This window comes from Typopeltis vanoorti, chromosome 12, assembly GCF_054136105.1.
Source record: "Typopeltis vanoorti isolate ZY-2024b chromosome 12, IOZ_Tvanoo_1.0, whole genome shotgun sequence".
Taxonomy (NCBI): domain Eukaryota; kingdom Metazoa; phylum Arthropoda; class Arachnida; order Uropygi; family Thelyphonidae; genus Typopeltis; species Typopeltis vanoorti.
Genome location: NC_143560.1, coordinates 82,320,001 through 82,345,774, shown reverse-complemented (window position 1 = coordinate 82,345,774; position 25,774 = coordinate 82,320,001). Strand labels below are relative to the sequence as shown.

Below are 25,774 nucleotides of genomic sequence, written 5' to 3'. Positions count from 1 at the left end.
TGCGAAGAGGCAGATTTTGTTTAAAACCTCCTTTAAATTTTTTAGTTATTGAAAAATTAATTATAGAATAGACCTGAGTTCTGCGACAATACGGAGACAAAAATATAAAGTAAAAATAGACAATCACATTTTTTATTTTTTGTTTTTTAAAAAAAAAAAATTTTCACGTACTACTCGTGGTACCACACCTTTGGAAACATTGATTTAAATCAAAGGATGTAATATAATTTTGGACAATGGTTTATTAATTTCGTTGGATTGATATAACTAACATAAGATATCGCAAAATTGATACGGAACATGTTAATTTAACTTCATTCCATTAGGCCTGTGTAGCTCAGTGGAAGTGACGTTTGCATCTTCTGGGCTTGGCAGTACAAAGTTAGACTTATAGTTCGAGTCTAGTCGCCGACTGCAGGAACTTTTTCTAAGCCTTTCTTCGACATTTCCCGAGTTAGCCGATCTCTTGCACGGGAAAGCGGGTTTTTCACCCAGAAACTCGGATTTTTCATCCCATAAACTGAAGAAAATATCTCCATAGAACCCACATTATTTCAGACACAAAGCTAGGTAGGGTTTAAAGGAGTAGAGGTTAGGGTTTAGAAGGAGTAGGTGTGTGTGTGTGTGTGTGTGTGCGTGTGTGTTTCCTTTCTTGTTTCATAAGATTTCAAAAATATTTTCGATTTAATTTCGAAAAGAATTTTTTTCCCACTTCTACTCAAGTGATCACAAAAACATATATTTTAGTATGTTTCAATAAATTGAGCATCTTCAAAATATCTAAGGAAAGAACAAATAATTAATAAAAAATAATAAGGTCATAGATAAATTGGTTGGCATATGATGTAACATAATGTAATCCTGAAAATAATTTATTCAATACAATGTGTGTGTATGTGTGTGTGTGTGTGTGTGTGTCCCATATACCAATGGTTGGTAGCAAATGTATAGTGCATTTGTACCATGGGTGAACTAAGAATTATTTTCCCCATTTTTATCAAACTTTTTGTCAGCTTTTTTCGTCCAGTTCCCGAAGTAGTCGATCTCTTCCAAGGGCAAGCGGGTTTTTTTTTCTCCTGGAAACTGGGATTTTTCGCCCTATAAACTGAAAAAAATCGCCCCTGGAACCCAGACTATTTCGGACATTAAAAAAAAATATTATGTTAGGGTTAGGAACCATGAGATGGCGACACTTGTTGAATCATCTCTTCACTGCGGGCCGCTTAAATTAGTTCTAGCCGGAGACCAGCTATCTCTGATTGGCTACCAATGAAGATTGGGCACTGCCCACTCAATCTCCAATAATTAGATAGGACTAAACGACCTCGCCTATTCCCTATAAGAAAATAAAGGCATTATCTGATATATATATATATATATATATATATAGGCAAACTAGACAAACATGGAACTTTTTCAAGACACTTCAGGCTAACAATAAACAGAAAGAATAGAATGCATCAAATTCTGAGCGAGCATTAAGTAATTCAAACGTCATAACATCTTTCAAAAAAATTACACACGAAAATGATATACAGGGGTGGTATGATTTTTTTTCCAAAGCTAAGGTTTTTCACCTACAAAACAAGAAACCAACTAAAAGTGCAAACGCGACTAACGACTAACAGACATGATGTTTGGCAGCAATTCCAAATAGCAGCAACAAAAACTACTACAACTACTACTGCTGCTGCTACTGTTCTACACAGTGGCGCACACTCAGGATTTAATCTAGGAGGGGGCCAAGCACTCAAGATTTAATCTTGTGGGGGAGGCGAGTTGAGTAGACGATTTGAGAATACATACTACTCATTGCATACGTGCTATGACTGAGCATCTGCAACGATCGCCAATACATGATATCCGCGATCTCCTCTGGCTCGGGCTAACGAAATAGCGCCCCAACACTACGTCATTTGCCTTGTGTTCACAGCGGGCAGGTTCCTGAAAGCTATAGAGTATTCCCACCTTATGTGACCGTTAATTCATAAGTGGCATAGAAATAGAAGACACGACATGACATAAATTAAAAAAAAAAAAAAAAGAATTCCCAAAAGATTTTTAGAAATTTTTCTTTTGGGGGGCCCAGGGCCCTTGGCTCCCTCCATGGGTGTGCCAATGGTTCTAGAAGTATGGAGTCTCCTAGCTCAGTCACTTTGGGTGAAGAACTTTTATCAGAACTTTTTGACTGCAGGTGATTTATCCTGTCTCACGCGTGGTAGAGGTGTCTCGTTCTGTCCCGTTTGCTTACTGGTTTTATAAGATGGTGACGTACCTGTCTGTGTGGCCTCACGGCCGTTATGGCATCATTAACTATGACTGCAATAACTAATATCTACTTTGTTCGTTGTTCTTTGTTTTAGGAATTTAGTTTTATGAAGAATTTAATAGTAGAGAATAATACTTTAATGCCACTTTAATATTTAAGTGAAGAGCTCTATATTCAATTAAGAAGGAACCTATGCAGGTTAACAGAAGTGGAGCCTACAATCCACAGCACTAGGCTGCTAAAGAAAGGCTTATGTTCGATTCTAGTCAGCAACTAGAATCGAATCATTTCCTGTCTTCGGTCAGCTTTATGTGACTAAGAGTGAAGATTAATTGTCTACCACTCTTCCAAAAGTTATTAAGGAGTAAAAAGGTCTCGACTACTTCCTTTAAGGAATAAAAAGCTTTAAGAGATTAATATATTTGTTTTATTGAGCATTTGTAGCTCAGTCGGTATAGCCAAAGCCCTTTGGTGGAAAAAACTTGGATTCGATTCCCGTCCTGGGCGCGAGGAACCTTTATCTGGTCTCTTTTGACTAAAGGTGAGTTAGCTGGTCTCATAAGGAGATAGAGGCTTTTTCATCAGAAAACTTTGGTTTTTAGAACTCCTCGAACACACACGGATTTATAGTCATGAATACTTGCCCTTAGGGGATGTAGCAGAGGAGTGACGAAACAGGCTGCATTAATTTGTCATAAACCCCTCATTAGGGGGGGGGGATCCAACCGTCCTAAGTGACAGATGAAACGATAGGATTCATTCTATTAATTTGGGATTTTTCAGAGAAAAGTAATCATAATCCCTATATTTTTGAATTTACTGTTTCATCCTCTCTTTTATGTGGTTCTTGAAAAGTTTTCCAATGAAACATTTTTAAGTAATCTCATTTTCTACGTTAAAATCAGTATTTATCCCACATGTTTCCAGTGAGTTGTTCACATTATTTGTACTGTTATCTTCTATGTCTGTTGTATCATTGTATGGATCGAGTTCGTTTTGCTTCATCACTACTGAAGCCTGTGAGTATGGTTTTTCTCTCCAAATAGCCTATGACAAGTATGACCATGTATAGTTCGCCCACAGATTAGAGACCCTTCGACACTTCTGCACATGTCCGAAAAAGGGGAATCCATTCCAATAATATGGTATATAAAACAAACTCATCTCAGAAGATGGATTGTCTTCTGCGATGAGTTTGTTTATTATTACAGGTCGAAACATTTAGCTTTTCTTTTACAAACATTGTAGTTATTAGTGTAACTATTGGAAAAATAACAGTTGGAAAAATGTACATAGAGTATTAACAAAATTAATAAAAGGTATAGCATAAAACAAAAATTTAACGAAATTTATTTTTAAGAAAGTTTTCTATAAAATAAAAATAATTATACAGAAAAACAGAAATTTTTTTCAAATGAACTTAGATATTTTAAACTTTAAACTTAGATATTCTAAACTGAGACACTTTAATGTCCTAAACTGGTTAATTATTTATGATTTGTTGTGACTCTTAACAAACCATGCAAAAAAAAAGGTTGAAAAAAAAATATCATTATCATATCCTTTCAATCTTCATAGTCATCTGAATTGGTGTCCGAATCGCCATCACTTTCACTTAAGCTGATCACCAAAGGTTCGCATAATTCTTTGATAATTCCGTCTTTGTCCCAATACATATTTCCCAATCAGGTGACATGAGAACAATATTTTCCCCAGTTTTGAACTGTAATATTTTCAATCGCCTGTTCTGAAAGCTTAAATAGTTTCGACATGTCAATATCCTCAGTTTCGTTGCGATGGTGAATGAAACTTTTCACTTCTTCCCAAACATACGCAATAGCATTAATATCGCAATGATATGGTGGTAACCCCAAAGCTAGAAATCCATGCTCCTTGAGCATCGTGTCGAATTTAAATAGTTTAGTTGTGGGCGAGTTTCTTTTGATCAAATTAAGCAATTCAATTTTTCGCATATCTGGAGAATTAGAAGTGTTATTTGCAGAGACCAATCCATAAGAACTTGCTTCTTATTAGACCAATTTGGAACTTTGTTTAATCGAATAGAGTGATATGAAGCATTATCAATTATAACAACAGCATTTTTAGGAAGGTTTGGAATCAATTTTTCTTCTGCCCACTTTTAGAAGATCGCAGAATTAATTTGCCCATGATAATCTCCAGTAGTTGAATTGGCTTTGTATAGTTAGTCTGAATTCGGAAAAAAAAAAAAAAAACATTTCTCCACCCGCACACAAAATTATTATGCGCCACGAGGCATTTCCAGTTTGTAGCACTCCACATTCTTCTTTAGACTGCCAACATTTTCCATAAGTTAAATTACTATCAATCCAAGTTTCATCTAGATACACAGTCGGTCTTTTCTACTCCCTGAAATTTTCTATTCCTCGTATTGCTCTCAAACGGCGTTCTAGATAAAACAATGTCACTTTGCTCCATGATAAGTTTCCTTTTATTCTGGGACTTTTTAAAACAAAATCCGATTTCATGAAGTATTTTCCTTAAAGTTTCTCTTTTCCAAGGAAAATTAATTTTTTCTTTAAGCACAGGAATCAATTTCGGAACAGTTGGCACTCTTTTCTCGACCACGTAAAATTCGTGAATAGTTCTTCTTATAACGTCTACATCAAAATCATTCAAAGCTACGGTTTCGATGGTTTTCTTTTTCTGATGGTTTTTATTAGGAGATTTAAATTTTGGCTTACCTTCACCTTTTGATTCCCTACGAATTCTTTTAACAGTCGACCCCGATACACCCGCAATTGCACTTGCACGTTTTATGACTTGAGAAAGGGGAACAAGGAGACTGCCTTTTAACGATTCCTTTTCGCAGCATGTCAGCACATTATTCAGTATTCTTTTGCAAGAGCTACTGAAACGTTTAACAGCAGAACTTGTTGACTGTACTGAATCCATCATACAAATTAATAATAAAAAATAATACAAAAAAGCGACAACAAAAATCAAGCTACTACTAGTACAGCGACACACAAGAAAGCACGTGATTTCGCATGTTGGCGACCAATTCGTACATCCTTCATTTCTTTCTCCCCTTCAATATGAATCGACTATTCTTGGCCAAACGTTACGCAGAGATCTACAAACTGTGGGCGTCTATAATGTTCCCCAGACACGTGGTAATCTTTCTTCATATCGACAGCAATCTGTTGTTCGGATTGTTGCAGAGATACTGAAAATTACTCGTAAATAAATGTGTAAAAATACTATTTTTGTATCAAATGTTGATATTCCCAAACTCAGGGGATATTAGAGCATCTTTTGCCCAAAATTTCTAGTTTTATAATTTAAGTTTTACTTAAACACACTGAATTTTCCCAGAAATAATACTTATGTATCATTATTATTATTATTATTATTATATATTTTCTGATACATACAAAATATTAAAAAATCAGCTAATACTATTGAATTTTAATTCCACTTATTAGTAAACTGGTGTGTATTACTTAATTAGTGCCATCTGTCATGCACATCATCTGTTATCTGGCGTCTGCTACGTTGTTTATAACAAAAAAGATTGCAGCTGTTTTTCGAAAGGGAAGGATGTGATTATTTCTTTAACAGTTTAATTCGATTTAATAATTAGTAACCTTAAATGTTAAATATAATAGCTATTTAAATTTCTCTCGTAGTAGGCAGAGCCCTCTCATTATGGTTATAAATATTTCATCAATTTTACTCTAGAAATTTATGTTGATTGGTCAATTGGTGTTTGATTGAGTTACTGTAGCTTGGTATAGCATGTTTGTTTATCAAGCGAGCGTATTTTGAAAGTCTAGTTTTCAGTTATAATTTTTATTCATGCTTGAAATTCGATTATTATTTATTTATTTATTTTTCGTATAGTACGGAATTGTTTTATATTTAATGTTTGTGTTGAATGCTCTTCAGGAATTGTTTTTAAACTGCACTTGTTCTCATGGCCTCTTATGATTCTGAGAATGTTCCCGAATACACTTTATTTCGGTCCGATGATGATTCAAAAATACAACCGAATACAACTGGACAGTATTCGGGATACTGTGATGTTATGTACACGCTTCGTGATTCAGATTCTGAAATTAATTTCGAAGATGAGCCACCACTTTTAGAAGAATTAGGAGTTGATTTAGAACACATCGTTCATAAGACGTATATGTCCCTTCATCCTTCTATGTCACCAGTGCCCAACATTATTGAAGATAACGACTTGGCTGGACCATTTTTGTACTGTCTGGGATTTGGAATATTTCTCTGCGTGAAAGGAAAATTTCAGTTTGGTTATATTTATGGATTTGGGCTATTGGGTTGCCTAAGTATGTATCTCCTACTGAATTTAATGAGTTTTCACAAGATAACATTTTCATGTACTACGAGTATTTTAGGTTATTGCCTTGTGCCTATGGTAGGTCTTTGTGCGTTATCAGTCGTTGTCCCTCTAGATGGAGTGAACGGTGCTTTGATTGTGTTACCTGTCATTCTGTGGTGCGCTATATCGGCTACGAAACTGTTTGCGGCAGTTGTGTGGTTAGAGCAGCAGGAACTTCTGCTTCTATTATATCCATGCTCCATATTATATGGCATTCTTGCACTCCTAATAGCGTATTGATATTCCCTTGACTTCAGACAGAGCTGGAGTTTCATGCATTCCAACTAAATTAATTCTAGCATTTTGTTATTTCATTGTGAGTGAATGAAAGATAACATACTACATATAAATTTTAAATGACAGCTACATGTGCCTTATTGTATTTTACCCAGCACAGTTTGCATTTCAAGTTTTGAAATATTTTGCCAAATTTGTGTTGTACAGTTAACTGTTTTTGCTGAAAGGCCTCGGAGATTATTTATTACTTCTAGAGTAGATACTGGCAAATAGTTGTGTCTGTCCTGGCCCTAAGCACATAAGTAATTATACCTATATAACCATTGGATATGTAGCCATTATTAAGAAAGAGCTATCACCTTTGTGAGTATTTCCATACTTGTATTATATAAAAGAATTAAAAAATTAAAGGAAATGTGTTTTGGATTTCTTTAATAGAAAATTTGGAATGGATCATGACCAAAATCAGCCACAATAACAGCAGTTTCTTTACTTTAAGACATGTCCCTAAAATCCAAAACAGGCATTTTTGGTGGTAAAGTTTTATTCTTTATCAGACTAGACTATGTAATACAGTATATTTCTTTCCTTGCCATTAGGTTTTTGGTAGGAGGAATTAAGAATAAAATATGATCAATAGCAAATTAAAAATGTTGAGTTAAATCTTGAAAGAATAAAACTAGAGAGGTGTAGTTGAATATTTGGCAGAGGATTCTGGAAAAGTAGACTTCTCAAACACCCTCTTATTGATTGCTGTGTGTTTAAAATTCATTTAGGGTAATGTTTTTATGAAACATAATGTATTGGTAAGTTTTGATTATGATCAACTTATATTACTACATTAGCAATTTCATTTTTCGGATTAAATGTGCATAGAATAGTTTTTTTTATTTTATAAGTGATAATCTGGATTATTAAACTTTCGTACGTCTTACACAGATATGTTCTACTGTGCTAGCCTGCTTGGCCAAATTGATAGTTAAGTTTCCAGTCATTATGTTGTGGATTCAGATCCCACTATATCAGGGATCTTTTTGAACTGTGGGCAGTATATGTATGCACACACACACTCAGTGGATTTCAATGTTTTAATTTTTTTTTAAACCATTGATCTCTTAAACATTAAAATTACAACTACCAGTGTTATTTTAAGATTTAACAGATTTGCTTTGAATAAACAACTTAGGCACACTGATTATATTTCTTAATAGAAGGCCATGTTTTTTATAATTAGTTTACTTCAATGTGCTATAAATTGTCAAAGTGTATATGGTATTACATTTAGTTAACTGGCAGCCAGTGTACAGAATGTGAAATTAGTGACAAATTTTGCTTCTTTTAATTCATGTATATCATTTACTTGTTTTGTCATCACTCCAGTTAATAGGCCATTAGTGTTTGTGAATATCTTTGTGTTAGTTGAAGCACATTGTTGTGTGAAACCATTAACTTGCTTTTTGGAGGCTTGAAGTGGTGTAAAAAATTACATGTTTGGTCTAGCAGGGTTCCTAGATTATCTAATTATTAGATTACTGACCTTTTATGGATGGGATTGTAATTAAAGAAGGAAAAAAATCATCAGCAGCCTATGGGTCTTCATATTCAAAAAGAGGAGTATGATAAGAGAAGTATGATATCAATATAATGAACATTCACATTTTCATGTAGCATAATATAATCCAGAAAAATTGACTTGCTTATGAAAGCAATATTTGCTTTGTTATTGCAATTTAAAGTACTTATTTGGTTAAAGCAAAATTTAAAAATAATAGTTTTAATAATAATTTCTTCCTCTTGTTATGCACTTTATCCCTAACTATACTCAGTGGTCACTATTAGGAACAGCATTTAATAATGAGTGGAACACCAGTTTCCCTTGAGAACAGCGTGTATTCTTTGTGGCATTAATTCAGCTAGTGTCTAAAAGGTTCCTCTGGGATGTTTAACCATGCTGTCACAATCATATTGTCCAATTCTTGCAGATTGGATGGTGGCAAGTTGCTGCTCTGAACTGATTTTTCCACCTCATCCCAGAAATGCTGTATTGGGTTGACATCTGGAGACTGAGTTGGCTACTGAAGTAAAGGAAACTTGCTTTCATGTTCCTCAAACCACTTCAACATGCTCTGCAATTTGTGGAATGGTGCATTGTCTTGCTGGAAGTACCCATTTGACAGTAGATAAACTGCAGTCATGAATGGGTGAAAATTATCAGTGACAATGTTAAGGTAGGCTGTTGCATTCAGGCAGTATTCATTTGGTATCAGGGGACCTAATGTGTGCTAAGAAAACATTCCCCCCACACCATCACATCTTTGCCACCAGCCTAAGCTGTTGCTACTCAGCAGAAAGGGTTCATGGCCTCATGTTGTTGTCACCGTATTCTGGTTTTGCATTAGCATGATACAGTACAAATTGGGACTTGCCAGGCCAGGTGACATTTTTCCAGTTATCAGCTGTCCAGTGTTGGTAATCACTTGAACATTGAAGCCACATTTTCCTGTTCTTAGCTTACAGCATTAGGACCAGGGATGGTCATTTATTCTTGTATCCCTCCATGACAATGTGCAACAAACCATGCACTCCGAGATAATGTTGCATAAGGATGATGTCCATTATGAAAATTATAAGCAGCAGGCTAGAATAGTAACAGCTGTTGTAGAAAGCAACTTCTTCAGTATGAAAAGAAACTGGCTCTGTGCGTTAAAGACAACCCACAAGAATTCTATCAATATGCTGCAAGTCAAAGAAAGAATGAATATGAAAGAATAACTCTTCTAAATGAAGATGGCATGAGTGTTACAGATGCCGAAGAGGTTGTTCAACTAATGAGTGCCCATTTTGTTAAAAGCTATCAACCTGGTGTACGTAACATTGATCTCGCCACTTCTTCACTGGATGAAGAAACTTGGGTGTATGAGGAAGGATGAGATATTAGAGCAGTAGAGTTTTTTTATTTTTGTCTCTCATAAGATCTGCTAAACTGTTTAATGTGAAAATTGCATCTATTGTGTTTCTTCTGCTATTTCTAAATCCCATTTGCTCTTCTTCCATCTGTTCTTCATAGGAATGTTTAACTCTGTTTTGAAGAATCCTAATGAATATTTTTTAGCAATGGCTTAGAAGAGTGATAGGTGCAGGATCTTACATCTCCTCTTTTGTGAATGGGTATGATCTGGCCTGTTCTTCATTCTGTTGAATCTTTAAAGATATATATCAATAGATGATCAAAATCTCATTCAATTAAAAATGTGGAAAGGCAGCTGCAGTAGATGATATTTGACCAGAATTGCTCAAGTATGGAGGTATAAAACTTTTACAGTGGCTATGTCATAATTCAGAGGGCCTGGTCAGAAGTTTGAATTCCAGATGATTGGAGTAGAGCTCTCATAGTTCTCATATATGAAAAGGGTTATAAAACTGAATTACAGAAGAATTTCTCTACTGATGTTTGAGGTAAGATTTATGAGGAAGGCTGAGAAAAATTGCAAAAGAGAAATTTGAAGAAAACTAGGTTCAGGCCAAATAGAGATTATCAAGATAAGATTTTCACTTTAACAAATATTTGAGAAATCTTTGGAATATAACAGAGATCTATGCTTAAGTTTTGTAGATTATTTAGAAAACGGCATAGGATGCCACAGAAAGAACCTTTTCAAAACAGTATAATTATATGTGTTAAATGCAACATTACAAAGAGCAATACACAATCTATATTTAAGAGTTGTAACTCAGTAGTTAGAACTGAAGGAAATACAAGAAAATGGGTTTGATGTAAAATCAAATGTAAGACAAGGGTGCATGCTATTTCTACTTTTATTCATCATCTATATGGATCGCATTATGAAAGAAAGTGGTGTGAAACCTTATATTAGAATTGGAGATATCAAACTGAGCTCTTTACTTTATGCTGATGATATATTCCTAAACACATCCAATGCAAGTTTCCCGGATTTTCTAACTAAATTACGTAACATTTCTAACTAAATTGAATAACAGCTGTAAAAAAATTTTCATGAAAAGCAGCAATAAAATAATCAAAACTGAAAATATTCAGTAACTTTAAAACTTTGGTATTCTCAATGGAGAACCTATAGAATAAGTGAAATATTTAATCTCTTTAGATATAGTGTTTAGTGAAGATGGCAAATGAAATATGCAAATTGACAATAGAATAATTGAAGCTGGTATGGTGGGGAACCATTTAAATAAATTTATGTGAAATAACAGAGAAATTAGCCAAAACACTGAACTAGCAATATAACAAGGCAGTGTTATCAGTTGGGTTAGAAATAAAACACTTGATCAAAGATTAGAGACTACAGATATGAGAGTTTTGAAAAGGCAAAAAAAAAAAAAAAAAAAAAGCGGGATGGGGGGGCTAAACAGATGGCATGAATTGCAAATCATATTTAAAATGACAGTATCAGGAAGGAACTTGAGATTGTTAACATTTGAGAACATGCTAGCAGGACTAATCTAAGGTAGTATGATCATTTAAACAAAATGGAAGAGGAAAGGTTAGCAATACAAGTGTTTGATACCAAGATGGTACGACAGTGATCCAGAGAGAGACCAAGGTATTAGGTGGATTGATTCAGTCAGAAGTGCCTTAGAATAGCATTTCTCAAATGTGGTCAACATCCCAGAAGTGGGTTATAACAGAATTTTATTAGTAAATAAATAATTTTTTATGTTGTCTCTGTACATTTTCAGATACACTTAAAAATACTATATATATTAAAATTCTTATTAATTAAAAAAGTACTTTTACATAATTTCAATTAGTATGCATAAGGTTTTGTGATATGTTGTATATCTCAGTATGTGAGTATATAATGGTACCTAAAATCGACCACTGTGCCATGATATGCGAAGAGAAATCTCCCCCCCCAATTTACTTTTCCAGTGAAAAATACTAAGGGTTGGTATGTTATGCCAACTATCCCACAATTTTGCACTTAGGGGTGGCATATGAAGACTCACCACTAGTAGGGAGGGGTAAATGGTGGGTTGGGGAACTACGAAGCCACTGAGTTACATGTTTTGCTGAAGAGGGCTGCAGCCTGAAAAGTTCAAAAAACATTGCTTTAGAAGACTGAAATGTTAGATACGACAGTAACAAAGTAGTGACAAGTAACAGACTAATATGGAGGAAAATTGTTGATAGATTAGTAATAATGTAAATTTAATTATATAGACTACATAGTTACTATGACAGTACTACATTATATAGTACTGTCATAGTAACATGTATGCTTCTTGAAGGTGCATATCAGGAAATGATGATGCCTCTGAGTTGGTCGCCATATTCATTTCTGTATTACATTTCAAAAAAGTTCAGCTGAAGTGATTGAGACACCAACTTAGATATTCACCTATGTTTTCTACATGTCAACTAATGGATACAGAAGAAGATGACCAAGAAAAAGTTTAGGCAATACATAAGCAAACTTCTTTTTGAAGATGATGCTTGTGAACTATGTAACATACATATACTCTTTAGTACAAAACAGAGCAACTTGAGTCGCCCTCATTTAATAGACATTATCAGCTAACTCCTTTTTATTCTCTTATAGCATCGGTTTCCAACCGGTGGTACGCTTACCCCCGAGGGATATGTGCTGGGCCGTTCTGGGGTACACGAAAAATAATCAGTAATGGCAGAAAAACAAGTAACTATTTTACATTAAGATAGGCACTGAACAAAAGTATCAGTATTTAAAAACAAGGGGTACAATTTATAGAAATGGGTTTAAAAGAGCTACACAAGTGGAAAAAGATTGGGAAACCACTGTCTTATAGGGAGTAGGCGAGGCCTTTAAACCCTATCCTGCTTTTGGAGATTGAGTGGGCAGTTCAATCTCCACTGGTAGCCAATCAGAGATAGTTGGCCATGTCTGTCACTAATTAATAGGTGGCTATATACTAATTATGGGAGTTCCTCCAATCAGCAACTAGACTCTGCCTTCAGGTGACCTAGTAATGCTATGAGCAAATTCAACTCTTTATGGTGTTTCCTCCACCACTCATTACTCAGACTGGTCTAGACTTATTGAACTCTCATCAGTGATAGCTAGATCGAAGAAAATACTAAGGTTGAATCACTGCAAAAGTCGTAACCATATACAATTAATAAATTGTATGTCACCATATTGTTAAAATGTCTAGATACAAAAAAGTTAGTTTTACATTTGGTGGTTATAAAATACACTTCTTGGTAAGAAGTCAACAGATATACCCCCCATGTACAAGGTGAATCGTGCCACGTAACAAGTCACGTGTTTGCAGCCAGTATAAATTGGAGGAATATGATGCTCTCGAGTCAGGGCAGCTGTTTCTGGGTGAAATGGCTGCTGTAAAGAAACTTATGGAAGTTTATTTTTCACTTGGTTAGAGTATAATAAATTTAGTTTAATCCTTTATCCAAGTGTGAGCAAACAAAGTTTGCGCCTGAAAGTATCTTCAGGACTGGAGTAAGGTGGTACAACACCAGGGCACTCCTTGCAAAGGTGGAGCAAGCTACCAACACTCCTTACTCAGTATCTCCCATAATGCAAAACACAACTCCTTGCAGATTTGTCTAATGTTATGCATTAGGGGAAGGGCCACAACCCAGACTAGTTTCGACCTTTATTGTGTGTTTTGCATTATGGGAGATACTGAGTAAGGAGTGTTGGTAGCTTTCTCCACCTTTGCAAGGAGTGCCCTGGTGTTGTACCACCTTACCCCAGTCCTGAAGATACTTTCAGGCGCAAACTTTGTTTGCTCACACTTGGATAAAGGATTAAACTAAATTTATTATTAGAAACTTATGGAGTTTGAAAGAGGCTTTGTGATAGTATGCCATGCCTATCTGTTTGGCAAATTGTTGACAAATTGGACCATCCCAAGTCAACTCAGTGATACTATACTGAGATGGAAGTGCAGGGAGTTGATTGCAGGTGCTACTTGGCCTGGAGGACCAACCATATTCACTGAACATAACTGTAGGGATGCTACAAAGGATAATATATAAAAACTGCCATTCGTCAGCCAACATGTTAAATGCAGAGGTCCAGGCATCAACTGGAACAAATGTGCACAAAAACGGCGAGAATCGATGCTCACAACATGGGTTTACATGGTAGGACCACAATATGCAAGCCACACATTACCCGAACCAACATAGCATCGTCTTCATTGGTGCAGAGAGCTTGTACAGTGGGATGCGTAAGCTTGGAAAGCTGTGTTATGGAGCTACAAATCACACAACGCCCTCTACCAATCAGATGGATGGGTGTGGATTGGCAGATGCCCCATGAACGTTTCTTACCAGAGTATATAACCATAATTATGAAATTCGAAGTGGTAGTGTGATGTAGTTTTTTTTTTTTTTTTTTTTTAATCTGGTTTAGCCTCAGATCTCTGTATATAGCATAGTGAAAATTGTACTTCCAGAGATATATTAACATTCTAGACAATTCAATGCTTTCTTCTGTGCCGTTTCTACAGAAGTGACAATTGTCTCTTTCAGCAAGACAGTGGATCATGTCATGAGTCTGCTACTGTAAATACATGTTTCGGATATGAACCATGCGTAACTGGTCTCTACAGATTCTCGTGGAAAGACGGTTATACATTCTTACTAAATAGCTTAAGGAAATACAACGTACAATAGAATATACATTAAAATAATTTTAATACACTTCCAATATTTCGGCAACGTCACGTAGCCATTATCACAAGAACTTAAATACAAGACGTGCACGCAAGCACAACACACAGTAAATGAGGACCGAAGCAGGAAGCAATTCTTTCTCCTAAAAGTTCTGATGGTGACCCTAGTGGGCAATGTTGGTATTCTTGGGCGATTGGGCTGAAGGTCTTCTGATGTAGGTTTCCCAAATTTGGGGCAGTCTCATGCACCCAAATTTGTTTAGGTTTGGATTGCTTCTTAGGGCTGAGGCTGATTCCATGAATAGCCTTTCGTATTAGAATTTACTACGGTGTATTATCGTGGCTTTCTTCCACTGTATTCTATGGCGGGTATCCAGCGCATGGTATGCAAGACCAGAATGGCTGTATTGGTGAAACCAGATGTAGTCCTTGTGTTCTGAAATTCTGATATTAGCTGTCCTGCCTGTTTGGCCAAAGTAGGACAGCTTACAGCTGCAAGGGACTTAGTATACACCAGGTAGGTCTGGGGGGGTTGGTCTTTAGAGGAGTGGATAAGGGATGCCAATTTTTTATAAGGTCTGTATAGTTCGCCCACCGATTAGAGATTCTTCGGCACTTCTGCGCATCTCAGAAAAAGGAGAATCCATTGTGATAATAGGGTAATCAGTCCGTATTGTGGGATGAGTTGTTTATTATTACCGGTCGGAAAATTAACTTCTCTTTTATGATTATTGTAGTTATGTTGCTTGTATAACAGTTGGAAAATTTTACCTATAAAGCACGTGATTTCGCGTGTTGGCGAACAATTCGGACGTCCTTCATTTCTTTCTCCCCTTCAGCATGAATCGATTATTCTTGGAAAGACGCGAAGCAGGGACCTACAAACGGTGGGCGAACTATAACAAGAAGTTAAGTCGTTTTTTTAGGATTTTTGTAATTTTTTCTGAGGTGCCTCGGATATAGGGAATGGTGATGGATTTAGAGTAATCCTTGTATTTATATTTATAATCGCGCCAACCAAGCTTTGCTCAGAGAACAAATTGCCGCTACTCGCCGTTCCCTGATTGACACTAACTTAGCTATCCAGGCGCTCAAAGATGAGCTTTCCAGCACCTTTAACCACGAGATTTGCTCTATTTTATACGACATCTCGTGAACTGCTGCGGACAAAGAATTAAAAAGTATGGGAACGACACATTAAAAAATTTGAGAATTTAAAAAAGAACTTGAAACCACAACTTCCTACCAACATGGTAATCAACCTTTCGTCAATTAATTTGAAACCTGAATCCCTCTCACGTGGCCACAACTTCGCTATTGTGCCCAGAAGAATACCTACTGAAGATATTATGATACAAATTGAATGCGGGATATGACACCTTCCAAACCACGTCGCCAACGATATTAGACTGGATGTGACGTGTTCTGACCGAAGCAAAACCACCAAGAAACAACATGCCCAGTAAAGAAATTAAATCTCTGCAAGAATTAAAGAAAAACAAGGAAATAATAATCACCAAAGCGGATAAAGGGAACACCATAGTATTGCTTAACCAAAAGGATTACACAGGTAAGCTGAATGCTCTATTGTTAAATCGGGCTACTTACCTCCCTATCGAGTACAATCCCACCAACTCACAAATTAGAAAACTCCACAGGCTCCTTAAGAAGGTCACTTCTTGGCCTGTAGAAGTTACTAACAAATTAAAACCGTTTAACTCCATACCACTCATATATATGGACTCCCAAAAATACATAAATATATGGACTCCCAAAAATACATAAAGAAAATGTGCCATTAAATCCCATAGTGGATGGCATTGATTCCCCCACATACAAACTAGCTAAACATTTGGCCAAAGCCCTCACACACTATACTGGCAACACACCTTCACACAAAAAACTCAGCCCACTTCAAAGCCAGCATAGAAAACCTTACACTCAAACACACTGACGTAATGGTCGGTTTTGATGTCTCCTCCTTATTCACAATTGTCCCACTCAAAGAATCCTTAGAGTTAATCCAAACTAAATATCCTCCCGATATCACAGCCTTATTTCAGTTCACAATGAACTCAGTCAAGGAAAATTCTACAAATAGATAGAGGGGACAGCCACGAGTTCTCCACTCTCCCCACCCTTGGCCAACTTTTATATGGAGACTTTTGGAGAGAAAACCTTAAACTCTGTCCCACAAAAACCAACCATATGGCTTTGCTATGTTGATTATATGTTCGCTATATGGCCACATGGCTCCGATGCACTCCTCTCCTTCCTAACACATTTAAATAACCAACACCCCAGAATCAAGTTCACTCTGGAAGAAGAAAAAAACAACTCTTCCTTTCTTAGACACACTAGTCACCCACCAGCCTGATGGAACCTTGGTTTTCTCAGTTTATAGAAAACTCACCCATACAGGCCGATACGTTAACCAACAATTACCCCCTTTCTCACAACAATATGGAGTCATTAAGACACTACACAACAGGGCTAAACTTATCTGTTCAAATGACAGTGCCCTAACCATAGAACTAAACCATATTCTCAACACTTTTTTCGCCAATGGCTACCACCCCCAAAAAAATCCAAAAAATATTGAAACCAATAAACCACAACCCCCCCCCCCCCTTTGCAACAAAGATTACTCTAAATCCATCACCATTCCATATATCCGAGGCACCTCGGAAAAAATTACAAAAATCCTAAAAAAACATGACCTAACTTGTTACAGACCTTATAAAAAATTGGTGTCCCTTATCTGCTCCACTAAAGACCAACTCCCCCCAGACCTACCTGGTGTATACCAAGTCCTTTGCAGCTGTAAGCTGTCCTACTTTGGTCAAACAGGCAGGACAACTAATATCAGAACACAAGGACTATATCCAGTTTCACCAACACAGCCACTCTGGTCTTGCAGACCATGCGCTGGATACCCACCATTGATTGCGGTGAAAGAAAGCCACGATAATACATCGTAGTAAATTCTAATACGAAAGACTATTCATGGAATCAGCCTCAGCCCTACGAAACAATCCAAACCTAAACAAATTTGAGTGCATGGGACTGCCCCAAATTTGGGAAACCTACATCAGAAGTCCTTCAGCCCAACATTGCGCGTTAGGTGGCACCATCAGGACTTTTAGGAGAAAGAATAGCTTCCTGCTTCGTTCCTCATTTACTGTTATTGTGCTTGCATGCAAGTGTCTTGTATTTAAGTTCCTGTGATAATGGCAACGTGACGTTTCCGAAATATTGGAAGTGTATCAAAATTTATTTTAATGTATATTCTATTGTATGTTATAATTTCCTTAAGCTATTTAGTAAGAATGGTCTCTACAGAGCCTTGATCTCACCTTATTGAATATCTCTGGGATGAACTGGAGCATCAGATAAGATCAAGGGGCGTCTGTATGACAGTCCTGGACCCAATTACACACCTACAGGAAGGATGGTCCAAAATTCCCATTGATTGCTATCATATGCTTGTGGTAAGTATGCCCCAAAGAATTGCTGCTGCTGCAGCAATCGCAACGATAGGAGGACCTACATTTTATGGTGGACGCCATGACTGCTTTCCAAGTAATGATATATATTGTCTGAAAGAATGTGGATTCTAGGATAGGTTTTGTTGAGATTACAGGACGAAAAACATGAGTTTCCGGGGGGGGGGAATACTTGCTCGTGCTAGAAAGTGAGTCATTTGGGACGATAGAGGTAATATAGATTTTTTAATGTTGTATTAACATAAGTGTATACTTATGTTAATACTAAAATATCTATAACTTCACTGTGGTCTCTCAGACAAGCTTGGAACGATAATCACTAAAACTGAATGCTTGTAATGTAGATGCTGAGAATTGACAATCTTTTTGGTCAGTCTGCCGTTTCAACGCGATTATCGATTTCAGGTGTTCAGAATGTCGCAGATGTCATATTCTGAGTCATTATTTCTGCTTGAAGGTCTGCACTAATTTTGATTGCTGTGTTATTTCTTTTTTTATGACATATTCACTTTCTCATTAAGCTTATTGGCCTGTCACTACCAAATAACTTGGTTTCTTAGACAATCTACAACACTTATGCAGTGGTTAATCATATCTGCATAGTATATTATGGTTGTCAACTTCGTGTGTTTTGGCCGGTTTATCTGTTTTGCGGAATGAAAAATTCTCCTCTCGGAAAATATGTTTCTGAGAGGAATGTGTTTGCTGTCATATTCCGTGGTCTCCTTGTCTCCATCATTTGGACTGGTATGTTATTATTTTCATTAATGGTCTCATCTTCCCATTCCTGTTAAGACTCAATCCTCTATCATGACCATGTAACTTAGCTTCTTAGAAATCCAATAATGCTTATGATAGGGAAGTTAATCCTAGCTACATAGTGCGTTACAACTGTCTACTACATACCGTTTTCCTTTTACAGAATGAAAAACACGAGGTCCCAGGAAAAAAATCCAGTTAACATTAGCTGGTTCCCCATTCTTGGAGGAACTAGTTGCTTTCTTTATTTTCAATTTTAGGTTCTGTTAAAATAGCGTTAAGCACTAGGAGAGAATATAATCATGGATTGAGTATATATCATTAGCTATTGTATTAGATTCTGATCTCTGTCTGTTAGCATTTTCAGTTGTTTTTAATTTCAGAGGCAAGCAGCGCTACTTCTACATCATTATTAAACTTGATAAAGTCTCTATTTTTTTAATGTATGCCTTCTAATGGTTCTTGGACAATCATGACTGAGCAATTTTTTTGTTTTCTCTTTTTTTTTTTTCCCCTGAGTAATAGATTCACAATGGGCTCACCAGCGTTTGAGTTACTATACTCTCCCACCTTTTCATTAATGACTGTTTTTCAAATCCTTTATATTTAATAAGTTGAAAGAGGCATTTTTTTTATTAATAATAAATAATAATAAGCTAATGCTTTTATTCCCTTATTGGGAGTAGGTGAGGCCTTTAAACCGAATCTAGTTTTTGAAAACTGAGTGGGCAGTTCAATCTCTACTGGTAACCAATCAGAGATAGGTGGCCCATATCTATAACTAATTATAGGCAGCCACTGATGAAGAGACAGGCAAACAAGTGCTGCGATTTTTTGGTACCTAATCCTAATAGGATATGTTACTGTCTGAAATAATGTGGGTTCTACAATCGATTATCTTGAGTTTCCAAGTTTCTGGGAGAAAAAAAAAACTCACTTGCCATGCCAGAGATCGATTAACGCGGGATCCGGTCGAAAAAGGACTTAGAAAAAGTTCCTCTAGGTGGCGACTAGAATTGAACTCGCGACACTCTTTCTTCGGGAGGTTTAGCGCTGAGGAGTGTAAACACCACTTCTACTGAGCTACACAGGGATTAATAATAATCATCATTATCAATTATTACTGGTGCCTATTGAGCCGATAGCAACAGAAGTGCAAGTGATTGTGAGATTCTGGAAGGGGAAATTCTTTCACCACACCTTTTCAGCCTTGCAAACCATGTAACCAACCTACAGTTACATAGTCACATCTATCTTTATTTAGATGACACACCTAATATCCATTCAAAAGAGCAGTCAGTATTCTTACAACATTTACAGACAAACTTTACAAAATCAGTGACTGGTGTTATATCCCTTTTTTTCTCATGTTGACTTCTTTATCGTTATATTATCTTTAATTTACTTTTCTTTACTTATAGTTTTGTATCTCTTACTCTCAGACTTCGGTTGCCGACAAATTTGTATAGATTTAAAACTGCGCCAGCCGGCAACTAAATTCTGATACACTATCTAAAATACTTAAGGAAAATTGTAGGGATCAAGATATATGCAGTCGTGGTCCCTATTCTCATATCACTATTGGTTTCCCCTTTAAATGCAATGGTACGAAATTTTCCAAACGGTAATTCAAATCCGCAGAAGATATGACAAACTCAATTGATTATGTAAAAGAAACACATTTATTATTTCACAAAGACAAGTATACATTTTATTTAAATTCTTAACCTTAAAAGAGTCTGGGTTCCCCTTACTTAATTAAACACATTTAAACTTCTGCACTATGATCTCTTACTAGACATAAATTCCTCACTTCTGTACATATATCTATCCTCAGACTCTCACAATTAAGTTACCTGATAATATCATACGTGAAACATTACATATAAACACTAGACAATTCAATAAATCTGACATGTAATTCTCTAGGACAATAGTACTTATTTCTACTTAATTCTCTCCCCCAAAATATCTGTTAACTTTCTGATCATATGACATTACTTTTCTTAAATCACTTAAACAGTTCGGAGCTCAGCCTCCTGTTCAGCTGGAGCCTAATATGTTTTCCTCTTAGCAGTAGACAAAAGTGTCCAAATTGCAGACTGTTCCTATGGTACAACACGTAAATAGCGTGTGTTCTTAACGTCTGTTTCTTTATTCCACGGACACTTTAATCCTACATTAATATAAGAAAATCTTCGCTTACCGTTCTTGCTTCGACTAGGTATTCTGATCTGTTCACCGTACCTCCTCTGATGGCGGGCTTTGTTCCTTTGTTCTACACGAACCGAAAAACACTCATGCACAGATCTGTACGCTGACGTGGATTTCATCAGCGGCTCTTTCTCCTTATGTGTTTGAACACATTGTAGTTGCAGCTTTGACCGATGTAACATGCATAGCAAGGGGAGATCCTTGCTATGCATGATACAGCTCTCCTACGGGAAACTAGGCGCCGACGAACCTCGGAGACGAGACACAAGCGATCCGAGGTAAGAGACAAGAGAAAAAAGAACGATTCCTTATCCTTATAAGGACTGGTTTAAAGGGGCGAAGTAAGAATGCTTTTCATCTTACCCGTTATCTGTAGAGGACAGTGTAGGGATAAGGTGTTATTGAGCTATTAAAGCTCTGATCATGGCAGGAGGGTAACAGCAATAGCCGAGCCTCAGTTAGAACTTCATTGGCTACAGCATTGCCATCCATTACCCTCCAAGGGTATTGGATTGAATGAAACTCCCGCCGAAACTTTTATACCCCGAAACAGCTCCCTCACTCGGCGGTGTCGTCAGGCATACGGCGGCAGCCGATTACGCCGTGGCTACGAACTGTCTTTACGTGCCTTAAACTTGTACTTAGCTTATACATATTTATTTGTTATTACTACATGACTTTCTACTTTAATTCATTCACAATTACTATCTTAATAAACTTTGGGATATCTTAACAATGTTTGGAATTTACACATCTGGATGTTTACATTTACTTAGGACATTATACGGTGCACTTCCCATCAGGAGGCATAAGCATGTCCTTATCCCTTCCTTCTGAGGTAACGTTATTGTTGGGTGGGAAAAAGGATGCATCATCACTTTTTCCGACACAACACTGGTTTATGCATAATCCAATGATGTAAAACAACAATAAATTTCAACTCCTCATCTTTAGAGATCCTCAGATGACCACAGATCTCTCAGACATCACTGAAATGTCATTCTAAAAATCGTGTAAAGCAAGGGAAAAAAAAACGTCCTTCCCCAACTATCGAAAGTTGGGCAAGGACGTAATACAAAGTACAGGCTTGTACTTTCAGTACACTATTCGATGAAATATGCACATAAAGCTACCCATATTTGTCTTCAAAATGCACTACTTACAAAATATACTACCAACGAAGAAAATGATCTACAAATCCATAGATGAAGTGTACTGAGCTATAGAATGTCTTATAATGATGAAGCACTGCAATATTTAATGAACAAACTAAGTCCATTACAACATGGATTGGTGGCAACAACAGATGTTTTGCCAAAATCGTGGTCGGCGATAGATGGCGTTGGTGTAGATGCGGTCAGTTGGTCGATTGTGAAGTAGTGGAGACAGAGGTGTAGAGTAGATGCCCTCCCTCGATGACTCTTTGGACTCCCTGGAGGTGACAAATAATAATCAGAAATCAGCTAACGCCTTTTTATTCCCGTATATACGGGAGTAGGCGAGGCCATTTAGCCCTATCTAACTTTTGGAGACTGAGTGGGCAGTTCAATCTCCACTGGTACCCAATCAGAGACAGATGGCCCAAGGCTATCACTAATTAAGCGGTACGCAGTGAAGAGAGACGGCTCAAATGTGCCGCCATCTCGTGGTCCCTAACCCTAACACAATATATTTAATGTCTGAAATAATGTGGGTTCTACGGTCGATTTTCTTGAGTTTACAGGACGAAAAACCCGAGTTTCCGGGAGGAAAAACCTGCTTGCCCGTGCCAGAGATCGACTAACTCGGGAACCGGTCGAAAAAAGGCTTAGAAAAATTTCCTCTAGTCGCCGACTAGACTCGAAACCAAGACTTCCTTCGTGCGGCCAAGTGCGGTGGTGTGCAAACGCCACATCCACTGAGCTACACAGGCTCTCACAAATAATAATAATAATAATAATAAAATAGCCCTTCTCTTTTCCAATCATCCATATATATGCCAATGATACCCATCTGTCTATTCCAAATCTAAAACATTAAACCATCATAGGGAATACACAAACTTTTTAAAAAATTCCTAAACAATGACAACTATCTTGTATCAAATAAGATATATATCACCCATTTTCTCTCCACTGCTGGACAAAGTGTTTCCCGAAAGTCTTCCATTCAATTCTATCTTGAACTTTTGTATGCCACATCATATTATCAGTCTCTTTGGTCTTCCTTCCTATGGCTTACAATTCAGATATAAAGTTTGTCGATTTTTAAGTATTAAAAGTTTAAAAAAAAAAGTAAAAGTATTTAAGTATTAAGTATTACTTGCAATATGATTTGCTCATTGCCATTTACATCTTTTAATGGCTATTAGAATGTCTGTCACCCAAGTCTTGCACTTTCTATCTAGAATGGTGATACCGACTTTAACATTTTCCTTTGGATAATCATCGAGATGGTGAAGTCATATCCAAGTTTAACTCCATATGTCATGAACTGAAGTATACAACTGATGACTATTTTTTAGTTAGATTAGAATGTTTCCTTTGAGTGATCCATGTGTTTTCTAAAAGCTATCTAAATCTGAATTCTATGTATAATTTCTTCTTTACAGTGATATTTCTTCTACTGCGATATTTTTGTCCTAGGTAAACATAAGAGGTATATTATCATTGCCCATGGGTCCAATGCCCATTGGTGTCCGATGCCTATTTCGCCATCCTTTACAACTTCTCTCTGTCCACTATCAGATGACTCAAATCCTGCAAACCCTTTCCACATCACTCATTCACATCATCTACTCACACTCGCCCTGGCAGTCCTCTTCTATTTATATGGTCCGAAGGCATGTGTAGCTCAGTGGAATTGGCGCTTGCATCTTCGGTGCTAGGCACCCGAAGACAAGCTGAAATTCGAGTCGATTCGCCGGCCGGAGGAACTTTTGAAAGCCTCTCTTCGACAGGTTTCCGAGTTAGCGGATCTCTGGAACGGGTAAGATGATTACTTTATCTCAGAAACTCCGGTTTTTTCATCCCATATACTCAAGAAAATTGACCCTAGAACCTACACGTTTAATCAAGAACATATTCTGTTAGTGAGATATGAAATTACTTGGGTCAGCTATCTGTGATTGGCTACCGGTGGCGATTGAACTGTGCACAGTTCAATCTACAAAGCTAGATAGGTTTAAAAAGGCCTCACTTTCTCTCTCTAAGGGAATGGGAATAAAACGCATTAGCTGATTTTTTTTATGGCACCAAGCATAAGGTTTTGATCTTTATTCTGTTATCCATTCTGGAGAGATGTCCAAAAAAACTTTAGTTTCTTTTGAATTATTTTCTTCATTAGATTTTCTTTGCAGCTTACTTTGAGATACATTTGTTACTTTTTTGCACCCAACCAATTCGAAGAATCTTTTATAATATGTTATTTTGAAAGCCAATATTCGTCTCAGTAGTTGATCATTACCTATGACTCATAACCATGGAGAGCACTTGTGAATATGTATGTTTCCACGAGTCTCAGCTTTATGGGAATGCTCACTGGTTTACTTTTCCATATCTTGTCCATTGCCTGTAGGTTTACTTTAGCTCTTGTTTTCTGGAATCTTATTCCTTTCTCACAAACTAAAACATGCGTCATGTTGCTAGGTATATGTAGTTCATAACTTCTTCCAGCTCTTGTCTGTTGACAGTCAATTGCAATTTCATCCTCGTCTCTCCGAATATCATTGTTTTTGTTTTATCGATGTTCATTATCATCCCATATCGCTTTCCTTCTTCACTATTGTTTATAGTTCCTCTTCATCTATGACTTCAATAATGATTATGTTCTTTGCAAATCGCAAGTTGTTTATTTTAGTATCATGTATTAAAGTTCCTCTTACATTATTCTTTATGACATCCATTGCTCTTTCTAAATGCAGGACAGAGATAAGGATATTGGGTCTCCTTGTTTTTGGCTCTTTTTGTCTGGAACCATCTTCCTCTTTTTCCATCGTTTCTCACAGTAGCGTTTGCATTTCCATTGATGTTCTTCAAGAGCACATCACGCAATTGTCCACTTCATAAGATTCGAGTACAGTCCATGCCACATTTTGATCAATAACTGTCAAATACCTTCTGAAAGTAACAAACAGGAATAAACATTTTTATTTTTGCATAGAGCTTTCTTTGCAATTAACTGTAACATTGGTGTTTAGTGGACACTCATTCTGTCCCTTTGGACTGGATAGCTAAGTGCAAGACGTTTTCATCCTCTTCCCTAGGCCGCCCGAAAACAGACTAAATTTCATGTCTAATCGCCGACTATAGAAATTTTTTCTAAGCATTTCTTTCATCAGTGCCAGAGTTAGTCAATCTCTAGCATAGGCAAGCGAGTTTTTCGTCCAGCAAACTAAATAAAATTATCCATACAACCCATATTAATTTCGACAATAACATATCATGTTATGGTTACCAAGGTGTGCCATCACTTGTTTACCAGACTCTTCATTGACTGTCACTAATAATTTGTGATAGCCTTGGGCGAGGTATCTGATCTGCCTACTCAGTTTCCAAAAGCTAGATAGGAAAAAAAGCCTCGCCTATTTCATTTAAGGTAGTGTTTCTCAAAGTGTGGTACACTTAGAGAAAAGTATTTTCCACGTACCCCGAAAAGACCTTTCGGGGTACGCAAAAGGTCTTTTCGGGGTTTTTGTATCTGCTCTCCAGCCAAAAGGCTACGGGTTCGAATCCCGCCATTGGCATGGAAGTTTGCGATTGTCTG

At 36.8% G+C, this 25,774-nt stretch overlaps 1 pseudogene; it reads left to right on the top strand.

The window, feature by feature from the left end:
- Positions 1 to 6,227: 6,227 nt before the first annotated feature.
- Positions 6,228 to 6,896, top strand: LOC150100940 (protein YIPF5 pseudogene; annotated as a pseudogene).
- The last annotated feature ends 18,878 nt before the right edge of the window (positions 6,897 to 25,774 follow it).